A 17,252-nucleotide genomic window follows, 5' to 3' on the forward strand; every position below is an offset into this window, starting at 1 on the left:
GTGCAGTGGCTGGATCTCAGTTCACTGCAAGCTCCGCCTCCTGGGTTTACGCCACTCTCCTGCCTCAGCCTCCTGAGTAGCTGGGACTACAGGCGCCCGCCACCTCGCCCGGCTAGTTTTTTGTATTTTTTAGTAGAGACGGGGTTTCACCATGTTAGCCAGGATGGTCTCGATCTTCTGACCTCGTGATCTGCCCATCTCGGCCTCCCAAAGTGCTGGGATTACAGGCTTGAGCCACTGCGCCCGGCCTCTGCTCTATTGCCTTAACTTATAACTGACAAAACCTGAGCCTTACATGAATTCAACTCCACCTTCCTTACCTCTTTTTTCTTTTTCTTTCTTCTTCTTCTTTTTTTTTTTTTTTTTTTTGAAAAGCTGCTGTGTGATGACAGAGGCAGAAAATAGAGTTATGTAGCTGCACACCAGGGGACACCAAGCATTGCCTGCAACCACAGAAACTGGACCATGAGCATGGCCACTGATATCGTTTGGCTCTGTGTCCCCACCCAAAATCATGTCAGATTGTAATTCCCAGTGTTGGAGATAGGGCCTGGTGGGAGGTGATTGGATCATGGGGGCAGAGTTCCCATGAGTGGTTTAGCACCATCCCTCATTAGTACTGGTTTTATAGTGGGAGAGTGCTCATGATCTGTTTTTTTTGTGTGTGGCACCTCTCAACTCTCACTTGCTCCTGCTCTGGCCATGTTTTAAGACATGCCTGCTTGTCTTCTGCCATGATTGTAAGTTTTCTGAGGCCTCACCAGAAGTAGAAGCCACCATGCTTCCCGTACAGCCTGCAAAACTGTGAGCCATTAAACCTCTTTTCTCTATAAATTACCCAGTCTTGGGTATTTCTTTATACCAGTGCAAGAACAGACTAATACAGAAAATTGGTACTTAAAGTGGTGCATTGCTATAAAGATACCTGAAAATGCGGAATCAACCTTGGAATCGGGTAATGAGCAGAGGTTGGAAGAGTATGGAGGGCTCAGAAGAGGACAGAAAGATGAGGGGAAGTTTGAACTTCCTAGTGACTTATTGAATGGCTGTGACCAAAATACTCATAGTGATATAGACAATGAGGCCCAGGTCTCAGACAGAGATGAGGAATATATTGGCAACTGGAGAAAATGTCACTTATATGTTAGCAAAGAGCTAAGGATCTGTGGGACCTTGAACTTAAGAGTGATGATTTAGGATATCTGGCAGAAAAAATTTCTAACCAAAAAAGTATTCAAGATGTGACCTAACTGCTTCAAACAGCCTATGTGTGCACATGCATGAGTAAAGAAATGACCTGAAACTGGAACTTATATTTAAAAGGGAAGCAGAGTGTAAAACTTTGAAAAGTTTTCAGCCTGGCCATGTGGTAGAAAAGAAGAACCTCTTTTTCTGGCAATGAATTTAAGCTGGATGCAGAAATTTGCATAAGGGGAGCCAAATGCTGGTAGGACAATGGGGAGAAGGCTTTGAAGGCACTTCAGAGAACATTGTGGCAGCCCCTCCCATCACAGGCCCAGAGGCCTAGGAGGACTGAATGGTATTTTTAGTCCAGGACCAGGGCCCCACTGCCCAACCCAGCCTCCAGACACTGCTGCCTGCATCCCAGCCAGTCCAGCTCCAGCTGTTGCTCAAAGGGACCCATTTATAGCTCAGGTGGCTGCTCCAGAGGGTGCAAGCCATAAGCCTTAGAAGCTTTCACATAATGTTAAGCTTGCAGGTGCACACAATGCAAGAATCGAGGTGTGGGAACCTCTGCATGGATTTCAGAGGATGTATGGAAAAGCCTGGATGTCCAGGCAGAAGCCTGCTCCAGGGGCAGAGCCTCATGGAGAACCTCTACTAGGGTAGTACAGACAGGAAATGTGGGGTTGGGTAGTGGGGCACTACCTAGTGGAGCTGTGAACAGAGGGCCACAATCCTCCAGACCCCAGAATGATAGATTCACTAGCGGGTTGCACCCTCTACCTGGAAAAGCTGCAGACACTTAACATCAGTTCTTGAGAGCAGCTGCAGAGGCTGAACCCTGCAACACCACAGGGAGCCCATTCCTTGCACCAGCGTGGATGCAATGATGTGAGACATGCAGTCAAATGAGATTATTTTGGAGCTTTGAGGTTTAATGACTGCCGTGCTGGGTTTTGGACTTGCATGGGGCCTGTAGCCCTTTTATTTTTGACCACCTTCTCCCTTTTGGGAGTATTTACCCAATGCCTGTACCCCCATGGGAGTATTTACCCAATGCCTGTACCCCCATTGTACCTTGGGAGTAACTAATTTGTTTTTTTATTTTACAGGATCAAAAATGGAAAGGACTAGCCGTGTCTCAGATGACACTTTGGACTTTGGACTTTTGAGTTAATGTTGGAATAAGTTAAGCCTTCAGGGGACTGTTGGGAAGGCATGATTGTATTTTGAAATTTGAGAAGGACATAAAATTTTGGGAGGGAGCAGGTGTGGAATCGTATGATCTGGATATGTGACCCTGTCCAAATCTCAAGTCTAATTGTAATTCCCAGTGTTGGAGGTGGGGTCTGGTGGGAGGTGACTGGATCATGGAGGTGGAGTTCTCAATGATTTAGAGCTATCCCCTTCGTTATGGTATAGTGAGTGAGTTATCACGAGATGTCATTGTTTAAAAGTGTGTGGTACCTCCCACCTCTCTCTCTTAATCCTGCTCTGGCCATGTAAGACGTGCCTGCTTCCCCTTCACCTTCCTCCATGATTGTCAGTTTCCTGAGGCCTCCCCAAAAGCAGAAGCCACTATGCTTCCTGAACAGCCAACAGAACCATGAGCAATTAAACCTCTTCTTTATAAATTACCCAGTTTAAGGTATTTCTTTATAGCAGTGCAAGAACAGACTCATAGAACTCTGCTGACACCTTCATTTCAGAATCCTGCTCTCCAGAACTGTTTGGGAATACACATCTATTGTTTTAAGCCAGTCAGTTTGTGGTATTTTGTTAGAGCAGCATTAGCAAACTAATACATCAACATAAGGAATGCAATTAGCAAATGAATAGGCACTGAAACAAGATGTGTGCTGGGAATTACCAGCCTTAAAAGTGGGAACAGTAAAGACAACCCTCTTAAAGCCACTGGGGCACAGAAGGCAAGATGTGCTTTATAGACTTGGAGTCTGGAGAAGCCTGTAGGAGCCAGCCACACAAGACCTTAAGTGAGAGGCCGTGGATCCTGAGCCTAACTAGGACCACAGAAATAAGGTGCGAGAGGTGACAGCTGCCAGAAATATACAAGAGACAAAAGTGGCAAGATCTGTTGATTGGTTGAATGTTGGGACAACGCAGTGGGAGAAACTTAGGTGGATGGTGATTTTGCAGTAAAAATGAGGAATAAAAGCCAGTTTGGGGAATAAAGGGAGTTGATGAATTCAGTTTTTGACATGCTGATTTGGGGAAGCTTATGGAATATATAAATATGTTCAGCATACAGTTGAATGTATAAATCTAAAGCTCAGGGAGATGTAATACACAAAGATAAATGTTTGGGAGTCAACAGCATGGAGGCCATTAAGATCAGAGAGTAGGCAAAGACTGGAAAAAGCAAGTGTCAAGGGGAGAACCCTGAGCAACATCATGAATGTGGTGGGCAGAGGAGCCCAGGCAAGAGACGAGAAAGTGACAGGCAAAGCTGAAAGGGCAGCACTGGGAGTGTAGGGTGTCTTGGAAGCTGTAACAGCGTCAAGAAGATGAATGTGGTCAGTGTTGTAAAAAGGGCAGACACCTGGGAAGATACAGCAGGAAAAGTCCGTGGTTTAAAAATGGTAGATGTGTCCTGGCTAACACGGTGAAACCCCGTCTCTACTAAAAAATACAAAAAAACTAGCCGGGTGAGGTGGCGGGCGCCTGTAGTCCCAGCTACTCTGGAGGCTGAGGCAGGAGAAGGGCGTAAACCTGGGAGGCGGAGCTTGCAGTGAACTGAGATCCGGCCACTGCACTCCAGCCTGGGCGACAGAGCGAGACTCCGTCTCACACACACAAAAAAAAGGTAGATGTGATGGGTGGCGGTGTTACCAGTCGAGGGAGCAGAGGGCAAGTGGCCCTGGTTCGGGTTGAGTGGTAGATGAGAAAGTAAACATCTAAAAGATGCGTGGCAGAGAATGAAGGAGAAAGGGGATGTCACCAGAGAGAGATGGACCACAGTCAAGGGCAGAGGAGACTTCAGCAGTCTACAACTTAGAGACTCCTGGCAGACTTTGATGACATAGAAGGGTCAGGATAAAGTGTTGGGGCAAGGGAGGAAGAAGAGGGGATCAAGTCTCCTGGGGAGCACAGATCTTAAACTGGGATGTATTTTAGTTTCTTCACCAAGAGGAAGGGTTAGGGTGATTTCGAGGCAGATTAATTAGTAAAGAAAGCTGAGGTAGATCATTTTTCAAGGGATTTTTTTGTATTGGGATTTTATTTTTTGAGACAGGGTCTCTATTGCCTGGGCTGGAGTGCAGTGGTGCAATCACAGCTCACCGAAGCTTCAACCTCCCAGGCTCAGGTGATCTTCCCACCTCCCAAGTAGCTGGGACTCCAGGTGTGAACCACCATGCCCAGCTCATTTTTTCTATGGTTTGTAGAGATCGAGTTTCATCCTGTTAACCCAGGCTGGTCTCAAACTCCTAGGCTCAAAGCTAGCTTTCCAAGGTGCTGGGATTACGGGCATCAGCCACCACGCCCAGACAGGATTTTTTTTTTTTAAGTACAGTCTGTGTTGAGAAAGGGACAGAATGGGGTGGGGGTGGGGAGGGGATAAAGATTTGGAACTGATCCACAGGAGAGCAAGAAAGCAAATGGAATAATTTGCCCTGGGGGCCTTGTGGAGGCTGCAGCCAATGCACCTCTGGGGGTGCTGTCTGAAGGGTTGAGTAATTTAGGGTCTTACATCATCAAGGTGGGAGGAACAGGCTCACCATAGAGCACCATACGAGAGGAATTCGGAGAGGTTTGGGGCCGTAGCCCACTCCTGGGCTTCACTCTGTGCTTCACTCTCAGGTTGGTTGTGACCTCCCTGTTCCTCATGCTTATTCACAGCTTCTGTCCCCTGCACCCCCTGCCAGCTTGACCCATAACCCATACTCCCTGAGCCCCCATTACCACTTCCTCCCCACCCATTTTTTTATTGCCTATTGTTTCGTCTCCCATTCCCTGACTCAACCCTGCCCTCATGCTTCCCTTCCCTGACGCTTCTCTCCTCTCCTTGCCCCCCTGCCCAGGTGTCTGTGCCTACTGGCGGGTCAGACCCTCTGGTATGAGAGTGTTTAGAACAGAAATGGGGGAGCAGAAAATGAGCAAAAGGAGGGAGACGGTGATTGGAATCGAGCGAATCCTTGAATGATGGGAGTCGGGAATCTCTGGCTTCTGCTAAAGGAAACAGCCGGTGCTAGAGCAAAGGCTAGGTCATCACCTGCCTGTGCTGGATCATTTCCAACAGCACTCAAGCAGCCTCCAAACAAAACAGACACCATTTTTGCCCCATGTGCTCCTCCGGCCATAGCCCTATTGCTCCCTTTTCCAGAAGGCCCCTGGAGGGATCATTACACACACAGGGACCCCATCCCTTACCCTCAGTCACTCCTCAGACCCCCATCTGGCATCCACCTTGCCATGCTTCAGAATCTATTCCCCTTTCCTTTCTCCCCGGGAATTAATTCTTTTTCAGCCAGCTCTAGCTAAAGCATTTTTATGTCATTTGAGATAAGGACTGACTGTTGAAGTAGGCAATTTCCGATTACACGGCTTGTTCATAACAGCCTGGTGTCTCACACAGCAGCCAGATGTTTGTGTTTGCTTCCTTTCTTGGGTGTGTCCCTGCTGCTACCACCTTTGGTTCCAATCCAAGCTTGGCCTCCCAGTCTCCTGGTCTATTCTCTGGTTGATCCTCTTGTCTTGGATTCATAACCTGCTTCCTGGGGGTGGCCCCCAGATGTCTTAAGCAATTATTGCCTGTGTCTAAGAGACAAGACCTCTGAGCAGAGTCACTCATCAGCATCTTCCCCCCACTCCCACTGAGTGTTCCTCATTTATTTTCAAGTCTTTCCTAAGCAGATCTCCCTTTGGGGCACACTAGCTTGTGGCAAAGCTCTCTGCTTTCTGTCCCCACGTCATTCAAAGTGCTCCATTTCTTCTCTGCCCCTGCTCATAGTGCATGATGCTCTGCTTGAAAGAAGGAAGCATATGACCTCATCCGCGTTCACATTTGCTGTCCTCAAGTTTTATCCTTGGCCTCCAGAGATCACATACTTGTGACTTTCCATGTGAGCATTGACATACTCACACTTTACAAAACTTGTAGGACCATGGAGAGCTTTCTGGGGAAATATTCAACTGTGGCGGGGCCACAGGGAGGAGGGGCAGAGCATGGATAAGAGAATCCAAAGTTAGATAGAACCAGGGAAATGGCACAACGCAATCATTCTGGGCATTAAGAAAAAGTAAGAAGGAGAAAAAGAGCAGCAAGATCACTTGGCCAGGACGGTGAAGATGAGCAGATTCAGGTGCAAGGGAGAACTCAGAGAGCTGCTAATGTGGGCCTAGACTAGGAAGGGGGTGCTGGTGCTGGCATTTGATTTGGTTTCCAGTGTGGGTCAGATGAGGTGGCATTGCAGGGCCGAATTGTGCAGGTGTGCTGTGGTCTCCCATCACACACCACCAGCTGTGGTCCCCTGTTGCAGGGTGAGTAAGAGCCCCCCAAAAGAAGTACATGCACTAATCTAGGAACCTGTTACCTTATATGATAAAAGGGACTTTGCTGATATGATTGAAGTAGGGATCGTGGGCTGGGAAGAGTATGCTTGATTATCTAGGTGGGCCCAAGGTCACCACAAGGGTCTTCATAAGAGGGAAGCAAGAGGATCAGGATGAGTAGGAGATGTGACAACAGAAGCAGGAGGTCAGAGTGAGGTGGGGAGGAGGCCCTGAGCCAAGGAATGCAGGTGCTTCTAGAATTTGAAAAAGATGAAGAAATGGATTCTCCCTGATGCCTGAAGAAGGAACACAGGCCCACTGATACCTTGCTTTCTTCTGTCTTCCAGAACTGTAAAAGAATAGGGTTGTGTCGCTTGAAGTCGCTAAGTTTGTGATAGTTGTTTTACAGCAGCAATAGGAAACGAATACACTCCCATATAGTGGAGGGGGTTTGATGGGTGCACATGGGGGACTTTGGGCCTTTGCCAAAACTTCAGGGGGCAAGATATGCTGCTGGGCAGCTCTGTATATGGCAGTGTCATCCCTTTCTGAGGCCTCACCCCTTCTCTCCAGGCCAGACCCCTCTGAAATCCTCCTCCAGGTTGGCAGTTGCACTTGTTAGTGCCAGTGAGGCACAGCTACTCAACCACTCACCACACCTCTTAATTCAACCATGGGCTGCCTCACTCTGCACTGTGGGGGGCACTAGGGAGTCTGCTCTTCTTTCCTGACTGACACTTAGATAGAGCAGAGAGAGCCAGGGATGGCAAGTTCAGGCCAACGGTAAATGAAAGGAAGGCCCAGACAGCCCATGAGGTCAGCATCCAGCAACAATGTTCACTAACTTGTAGTGAACATGCACAACTGTAGCTGGCATCCTAGGCACATGCACAACGAAGGCGAAGAGACAGGAGACCTCCGGCTGCCAGCAGGCACGCTTTCTTTACTCCATGTGGCCCATTCTCATCCTAAAAGCAATTTCCAAGCTACCTCCCCGCAGAGCATTAGCCTAACAGGCTGAGCCCTGACAGTATGTATCATCCTGATTCTTTCATTTGAAGCACATATTCATTATATAATTTCTTTCAAATCATATTGCCATTTCTAAAGGAGAATATCTGGGCTCACGTGACACCCCAAGGTCAAGGATAACAGCACCACAGTCTCCATTCCATACCAAGGCAGCACTAGGGTCTTCCTGTCAAGAGTTGGAGCATGCCTGCAACTGTATTAGGTTGGTGCAAAAGTAATTATGGTTTTTGCCATGAAAAGTAATGGCAAAGACCTCAATTACTTTTGCACCAACCTAATAGCTGTGTTCCTACTGTGCTCCTAAAATAAGGATCATTGTATGTTCCAGGGATTATTAGTTTGTAGGCACCTACCCTGCTTGAAGTGGGCTGGAAGACCGGGTTTTAGGATGGCAGTGTGGAGCCGCAGTCCAGGCTCCAGCAGGCTGTAGAAGGCAGTCATCTCAGGCAGAGGTTATGTGGATGATACTTTTGCCCAAGGCCCCCAAATTACTGCATGCCTCCTAAGAGTGTAATCTGGGGCTACCTAAATTCATGTCAGCCAGTCTTTTTTTCGCCTAATTGTCTAAGCTGGGTTAAGGGAGCACTGCCTAGTGATCATTGATTGGTCAGAGCCCAGGGCATCCGCCTGGCCATATTTTATTAGTGCGCCGGGTTACTGGGCCTTAAAGGTCCATGTTCCTGTGCACTCACTCATGCATGCCCCTGCTCCCCGTGGTAAGCACACCTGGTTGAGCCGCCTTCTCAGGGGAGGCTAGTCAGGGCTCTTTCTCTCCACCTCCACTCTGCCTGTAACTGAGGGGCAGATTTAGGCTGGTGTCTTAAACTTTCAGGGAAGGAGAGCAAAGTCTCTCTGGGCTCTCCTATCTCTGCATTGGAAGTCATTGCATCCGGCACTTAATGAATATGCATATTGATTTCCACTTGGCTATTAATCCTTGTGTATAAGCCTCTCACTTGGTAATCACAGTGAGAGGCAGGCGTGGCTGAGCCCAGAGCTGTTAACAACTTCTACAGCTCGGAAAACAGTGCCATCGGAGGTCATGTGGCAGGCCTTGGTCAGTGAGTAACTCTAACTGAAAGGAAATGAAATCAATTACACAGTTTGAATGGTCCACACTTAATTATGGTGAAATCACATTATAGTATTTGGGCATTATTGAAATGACTTGAAGATGGGTCAAGTAAAGTATTGGCCACAACTCAATAGTAAATCAAATGTATTTACTGGCTTGATGAATGTATTTACTGGCTTGATTTACCGGCTTGATAAAGCCAGTAAATACATTTGATTTAGGATTGAGTTGTGGCCAATACTTGCCTAACCAGGGCAGATCCTCTGTGGTAGGCAAAGTAGTGGTCCCCCAAAATGTTCACATTCTAATGCTTAGACACTGTGAACATGCTGGTTACACGGCAAAAGGAAATTATGGATGCAAATAGGATGAAGGCAGTTAATCAGGTGACCTGAAAATAAATTATCCCGGCTTACCTGGGTAGACCCAATGTAATCTCAAGATTCCTAGTAAGTGGAAGGAGGTATATGAGGGAGAACCCGAAAGACACTAACCTAAGATGGACTTGGCAAACGTTGCTGGCTTTGAAGATGGAGGACTGGAGCCACAAGCCAAGGAATGTGGTGGCCTCTGGAAGTAAAGAAAGGCAGGGAATAGATTCTCCTCAGAACCTCCAGAAGGAATGCAGCCTGCTGATACCTTGATTTTAGCCCAGAGAGACCCATTTCAGACACTGCCCTCCAGAACTGTAAGATGATAAATTTGTACTGTTTTAAGCCACTGTGTTTGTGGAACACCGTGACAGCAGCACTGGAAGCAGCACACAGGAAACCGATACACTCTCTCAACCTGGGTTTGTCAGCTTCAGCAATATTTCCATTTTTGTCTGGGAAATATTTTGTTGTGGGGCTATCCTGTGAATTGTAGGATATGGAGTAGGATCCCTCACCTCTACCCACTAAATACCAGTAGATTCCTCCTTCCCAAGTTGTAACAATCAAAAATGTCTCCAGACATTGCCCAGGGGATGGGAGTGGGAGAGGAGGGATGGAAAAAATCACCCCTGGCTCAGAACCGCTGCTCTAAACTCAGCATGGTTATGCATTTACTCTACACTTTCCCTCACCCACTTGGGATTCTGGCCACTGCCCTTTTATATATGGCTGCTTCTGGTTAAGGCCTTTGATGCTGGTTGAAACTTAAGTGCCTGGGGAGGTAACACACAAAGCTGTCATCAGCCTCAAAGTGAGTTTCCATCATTTCAGCAAAGCTGGTTTGAAGGGAGAGAGAAAAAGGAAACTGAATGTGCTATTTAGTAAAGAAAAGGACATAGAACTGAGATCTAGAAAGGTACAAGATTTCCTCCTTTTTTTTTTTTTTTTGGTCCACTTCATGCAATATTCTTCATACCATTTGTCTTATGTGTAAGTCCCAAGCTGGGCTCCGTGCTGCAGTGTGCAATGAGAAAAACATGACTTCTACTCTGAAAGACTTCACTGTCTTATAGGGGAGACTTGTACATCATTTTGTAAAACCTTCAATAGAGATGGAAAGGGCTATAAATATGTCATAGTCACATATTCTGAATCAAGGATCCACAATCTGGCTCCAAGGTATGAAAAAGTATAACAATGGGGCCAAGTATTTAAAATCAAGACTGTCTCAGAAAATGTGGTCATGCCACCTGTAAAACGCATATGCAAATTGCTACCAGAAGCTGCCCAGAACAGAGGACGTGTGACTCAGGACTTGCATGGGAGGAGGAGGAGGAGGAGAGAGGCACGATTCATGTGAGAGAAACGTGTGCACAAAGACACAGGACAGGAAAGCTCCACATGGCACACCATTTAGAATTAATCAGTGATTTCAGATTGATGTGACCATTGGAAGATTTCAAGTATGCATCACTAAACTTGAAAAATAAGTAAAACAAAACAGGAATAATTTTTATTTAAAAATAACAGTATTGTATTTTAAAACAATAGTACAGGTCAAGAGATTCTTCAAGAGCAGTACTGCCAGGGGTTTAATCTAGCATCCTCTTTCTTGCTAATCACACACCATGTAACCTTGCATAAGGTACTTCTCTGCGTGTTTCCACATCTATAAAATGGGAATAATTGTGTCTACCCCAGGTTCATTGAAGGAGTCCTGTATACATGCAAAGCCCTTGGAAGAGTACCTAGAATATAATAAGTGGTTTATCCTTGTTCTTGTTAATATTATTGAAAATATTAGTGTTAATAGTGCTTGAATAGTTGATAGGCTGCAGTTAACTTGCAGGACTCCTTGGTACAGGGTGGGTTGTTGGGTTCAATCCAACCAAGACACCAGCATGCACTGGTTGGGGAGAGCAGCTATGGCCTGGGAGCACTACCAGGGGAAAGGCAGCTGGTGGAGCACCTTGGAGGAAATTCAAGCCTCCTTGGCAATTAGGGAAGATTGATTGTGTGTTTACAGCCGTGATCACCCATGTGCTCTGTGGTCTCAGACTTCCATGTCCCTGCCCTTATCGCACAGGGGCGCTGCAACATGGCAGTCACTGAGGACTCAGTCTGCAGCCGAGATAGACATTAGGGAGTGGTGAGGCTTGTGGTGAACCAAAGGTGCAGATGCCTTCGGAAGGAGAAGGTCACCCCTCAATTTTAGCCAGTTGTTGTCATGTCAGAATGTTAACAAATCATCTTGTTTTTTCGAGTATGAAAACTAGGAATTCTGTGGAGAACTTCCCAGTTTAAAAACGCAAGAAAAATTAGCTCTTTGTCTACAAGCAAGTGTCAACCTACAGGTCACAATTGTGAACCCCCAGATGACAGACTCATAACATAATCCTCTTGCCATGCCCTTTGATGCGCAAGCACCACTGGCAAGAAGTCTGGATACTTTTCTCGTATGATTCTAATCAGTCCCAGAGGAAAAAAAAACCTATTTCTTACTTTTCTCTGGAAGAATTTATACGTTGATTAAAGGAGTGTTACTACCTTAAGACCACTTTTCTGCCACTTTTACTGCCTCAGTCTGCAGCTCACCAACCTGTTCAAGGCTAGGAGCTGGAAGTCATTTGCTATCCCCTTCTCCTCGCCCTCACAGCCAATCCATGACCGAGTCTTAAAGAATGGATCACTTCAGAACTGCATTGCATAGCCCATGGAGAGCTATGAAAGGTTTAAAGCAGAGAAGAACCTTGCCTTGTCTAAATTCTATGTCTCAACACTCTGCTTCCTTCACAGCACTTATGGAAGTCTGTAATTATTTCATTGACTTGTTTATTTTTTCCATATCTTCCACTAAATATCAAGCTATGAGCAGAAATAAATTGTGTCTGTTTTGTTCACATTTACTTCTCGACTACTCTGTAAGTCCCTGGAACATAGTATGAATTCCATAAAAGGTAATTGAATATATGGGTAAATGAAGGATGAATGCAGGAATGCATAAGTAGAATCAACACAAAATTAACCATGGGTTTCATTCAACACATACCTCACCACTCCTGCCTGTATATAAGATTCTTCTGAAATATACCAAAATAAAATGCAAATTATAGTGAAGCTTGGATGCAACAGAATACAGCAGCAATGACTGGACCTGAATGATGTGCATCTTACTGAGTAGTGCACAGGGCAGAGCAGACACTAGCAAGTAATTAGAGCCATAAGACCTTCACTAGTGCACATATGCCAGAATTAATGGAAAAATCTGCTCATTTTTACTGGGGGCATAAATGTCAGGATTTGGTTTCAGCTCCACCTGTAAGCATGTAAAATAAAGAGAGCTCACAGTCTTTATTAAGGTCTTCTTTCTTTTAATTCAAATAAATCAAGTTATTCAGACACACACTGAAATGTTATTGGGGTCTTCTATGAGTAGTGAGATTTTCTCAATTGTCCAAAATTTTAATAATAAGCATGTATTACTTTAAAAATTAGAAAAACAATGAAGATTTAAGAAATGATTCTTGAGAATCAATTTATAATGCATTGTTTGAAGCCCTACAGTTGATATTTTTCAAACTCATTTAATAACATTTTGATCCTTAGAACTACAAATTTTTAGAGTAGGTGGAAATCTTGCCAGACCATCTGATATAGCTCCCTGTTGTTTCACACGTAAATTTTTGACCAGCCAGGGTCCCTCCCCAACTGCATGAGATTCTAATGAGACTGTCAATCATGGAGATAGGTAGGGAGTCAGTGAATTCAGAGAGGCTAGAGAACAAAATCCAAATTAAGCTAAACTCTCAGAGCAACCTAAATATTTATTTCTCTGGAAACTAATTAATCCAGAAGTGTTCACATGACTCAAACAGGGATGATCAGACTATTTCTATTGAGAAGAGGATTGTTCCCTTTATCTTGGCTCACAAGTCAACAGAAGATGTGTGTTTGGAAAGTCATTCAAACTTTGAGTGATAGATCTGCTTGGCCCAACTCTTTGGACTTCCCAGGAGTTGTATTAAGCCGAAAAGTTGTGTGTGTGTGTGTGTGTGTGTGTGTGTGTGTGTGTGTGTGTTTGCTGAAGATTTGAATTCATTTTCTGTCACATACATCAGAAGGAATTCTTAATAAATAACCCCTCTTAACTAATGCCATCTGTCCCCTTTGTTAAGATCTCCAAACATGAGGACCCTACAATATTCCTGGGTCTCTCAATTCAATGGTTTTTGTTTTTATAATAAGAGGTAGCAAAACCAAAAATACATTTAACTTAAAATTTCTGCTCAAATATAAAGTTAAGAACTTCTGTTTCCACCAGATATAGAGTAACAGGAACTGAATATATGTTGGATATATGTTCTTACTGAAATAACCAAGAAAAACAGAAAAAATATATGAAACAAATATTTTCAACTTACTAGATATTAGGCAACAAATACAGTGATTCCTGAGACGACTAGCTAATGAGGTGAGCCCTGTCATTGTCCCATAATACCTTTTTCAGAGAGTTTACAGGCTACAGCATTAGGAGGAAAAGTCTGGATAGAACTTGACAAATTCCTTGAAGTCAGGAAACATAGCTGAGAGTCTAGAAAGATGAAGAGAGGTAGAGTTTGCAAGACAGAGTACCAAAAAGGCAAGAACTGCACAGAGAGTGATCTGTGGAGGTTCCTTTTCAAGTATTTAGCAGAGCACAGATTAGCATATGTTTTTAAGGAAATGACCTGAGGCTGAGGGAGAACCACCTGGAAGGATCAGAGAACAGTGTCCAGGGCACACACAGGATAGTGAATAGTGCCTGTTCTAACCAGCCAGACTGGAAAAAAATATGATTCGTGGTAGATTGGTGGAGTACTCAGGAAAGTCATGCCTCAGTGGTAGGGAATACATAGCCCTAGACTAAGCACTGCTCTGGACCCACCTAAACAATGACAAAATCAAGACCCAAAAGGATCAAACTGTTTCAGAGCAACTTGACTGCATCCCAGAATAAAGTTCAAAGATATTTATAGAGATATAAAAATAATCAGCACCAAGCAGGGTACAATTCACAATGTCTGACATTTAATCAAAGGTTATCGAATGTGCAGTGCAAAGAAGCTAAAAAAATATGACCCAGAATGAGAATAGTCAATCACTAGAAACTGACACTGATGATGGAGCAGGCAGAAAAGGACATTAATGTGTTTGTTGTAACTGTACTCCAGTGTGTTCACAAAGTTGAGTAGAGACATAGAAGATGTTTTTAAAAGATCCAAATGAAATTTGAGGAAATGAAGACGATCATGTCTTAGATAAAAAATACTCTGGATGGCATCCACAACAGATTAGAAATTTCTAAAGTAAAGATTACTAAACTGAAAGGCATAGCAATAGAAAATATTCAAAGTGAAATACTGAAAGTAAAAGGGACCCCTCCTCTTTTTCCCCCTAGAAAGAAAGAAGCATCAGTGAGCTGCAGGGCAATTATAAGAGCATAACACCTATGTAGCTGGAGCCGCCAAGAGGCAATGGAGAGAGAAGTGTGGACAGAAAACATATTTTAAGAACTAATAACTGAAAATGTTCCAAATTTGATGAAAACTGTGTATCTATGGATCAAAGAAGCTCAATGAAACATAAAGAAAACTATACCAAGACACATGGGATCAGATTGTTTAAAACCATTGAAAAGGGGCAAATCAAACCCTAGAAGAAAACCTAGGTAATACCATTCAGGACATAGGCATGGGTAAGGACTTCATGTCTAAAACACCAAAAGCAACGGCAACAAAAGCCAAAATTGACAAATGGGATCTAATTAAACTAAAGAGCTTCTGCACAGCAAAAGAAACTACCATCAGAGTGAACAGGCAACCTACAGAATGGGAGAAAATTTTTGCAATCTACTCATCTGACAAAGGGCTAATATCCAGAACCTACAAAGAACTCAAACAAGTTTACAAGAAAAAAACAAACAACCCCATCGAAAAGTGGGCAAAGGATGTGAACAGACACTTCTCAAAAGAAGACATTCATACAGCCAACAGACACATGAAAAAATGCTCATCATCACTGGCCATCAGAGAAATGCAGATCAAAACCACAATGAGATACCATCTCACACCAGTTAGAATGGCAATCATTAAAAAGTCAGGAAACAACAGGTGCTGGAGAGGATGTGGAGAAATAGGAACACTTTTACACTGTTGGTGGGATTGTAAACTAGTTCAACCATTATGGAAAACAGTATGGCGATTCCTCAAGGATCTAGAACTAGATGTACCAATGACCCAGCCATCCCATTACTGGGTATATACCCAAAGGATTATAAATCATGCTGCTATAAAGACACATGCACACGTATGTTTATTGTGGCACTATTCACATAGCAAAGACTTGGAATCAACCCAATTGTCCATCAGTGACAGACTGGATTAAGAAAATGTGGCACATATATACCATGGAATACTATGCAGCCATAAAAAAGGATGAGTTTGTGTCCTTTGTAGGGACATGGATGCAGCTGGAAACCATCATTCTCAGCAAACTATCGCAAGAACAGAAAACCGAACACCGCATGTTCTCACTCATAGGTGGGAACTGAACAATGAGATCACTTGGACTTGGGAAGGGGAACATCACACACCGGGGCCTATCACGGGGTCGGGGGGGAGGGAGAAGGGATTGTATTGGGAGTTATACCTGCTGTAAATGACGAGTTGATGGGTGCTGACGAGTTGATGGGTGCAGCACACCAACATGGCACAGGTATACATATGTAACAAACCTGCACGTTGTGCACATGTACCCTAGAACTTAAAGTATAATAAAAAACAAACAAACAAACAAAAAAAACAAAAAAAAAACCAACAAAAAAAAAAAAAAAAAAAGAAAAGGGGCAAATCCTGAAAGCATCCAGAGAATAACAATGTATTACACAGGAGAAACCAAGATGAGAATTACAGCAGATTTCTCCCTGAAAACAGTGAAAGTAGAAGGATAGTGGAGCAACATCTTTAAAGCACTGAAGGAAAAAAAAAAACTGTAAACTTCGAGTTTATGCCCAGTAAAAATATATCCCAAAACGAGAGCAAAATAAAGACATTTTCAGTCACGCGATAGCTGAAAGACTTCATCACCACTAGACGTGCACTCTAAGAAATGTTAAGGAAGTCTTTCAGGCAGAATGAAAATGACAGCAAATGGAAATCTATATTTACACATAGGAATGAAGAGTACTGGGAATGGTAATAACGTGAACAAATATGGACTTTTTTTCTTACTATTAAATATTTACATTTTAAGTTACTCTTTCTCACCTGGTCCTCCATGATCTCCAATTCTTCATTAAAGTTCTTTATATAAATGGAGATCAATCTAACGCCTTTTACTCATCTTTCCTTTTCATTTAACATCCTTTTACTATGATTTTTCTCTTCTCACGGGACTCGCTTTCTACTTCTTCGAGACTTATGCTGTTCCTCTTTCCACCTCCTTTAGCTTCTCCCCACCTTCCTGAACTGTGTAGCCAGATGTCCAAAACAAGCATCGTTTGTGTCAATAAGGACACAGTGGCTTGGATGTCATCTTTTCCATTAGAATCTTTTTAGTTGCTTATGAAAACTTGCATGTTAACTTTGTCCTGGAAAGTCAGGTGCATATTAGTACATTAAAGTTTCTGAGAAAGTCATTACCGAACTATTCTATGCTATAGATCCCAGGATTTTCCCAACATATTGTCTACAAGATCCTTGGAACACAATTTGAAAATTATTAATCCCAACCTATGTCCTCACTTTATAAGAGAGAAAACTTAGGCCCAGAGAAGTAAGGAATTTGACCACGATCACACAGGATGTTAGTGTCAGAGCAGCAGCTAATACTGAAGTCTCTAGAATAAGGCTACCCTTCTTTCCTCAGCATTCACCCAGAAATCTTGGTATTCTTGAAATTTCCCTTAGGAATTTTCTATTGTTCCAAATCAAGCTCATGGCCTACAACTTTGCCTTTCACTATCAAGTTTGATTGTTTCTTCCTAGCGTAAAACTCTACAACTCTGTGAATTAGTGGATGCCTGGGCATTTGGACAG

Source organism: Macaca mulatta, chromosome 3 (genome assembly GCF_049350105.2).
Source record: "Macaca mulatta isolate MMU2019108-1 chromosome 3, T2T-MMU8v2.0, whole genome shotgun sequence".
NCBI lineage: Eukaryota > Metazoa > Chordata > Mammalia > Primates > Cercopithecidae > Macaca > Macaca mulatta.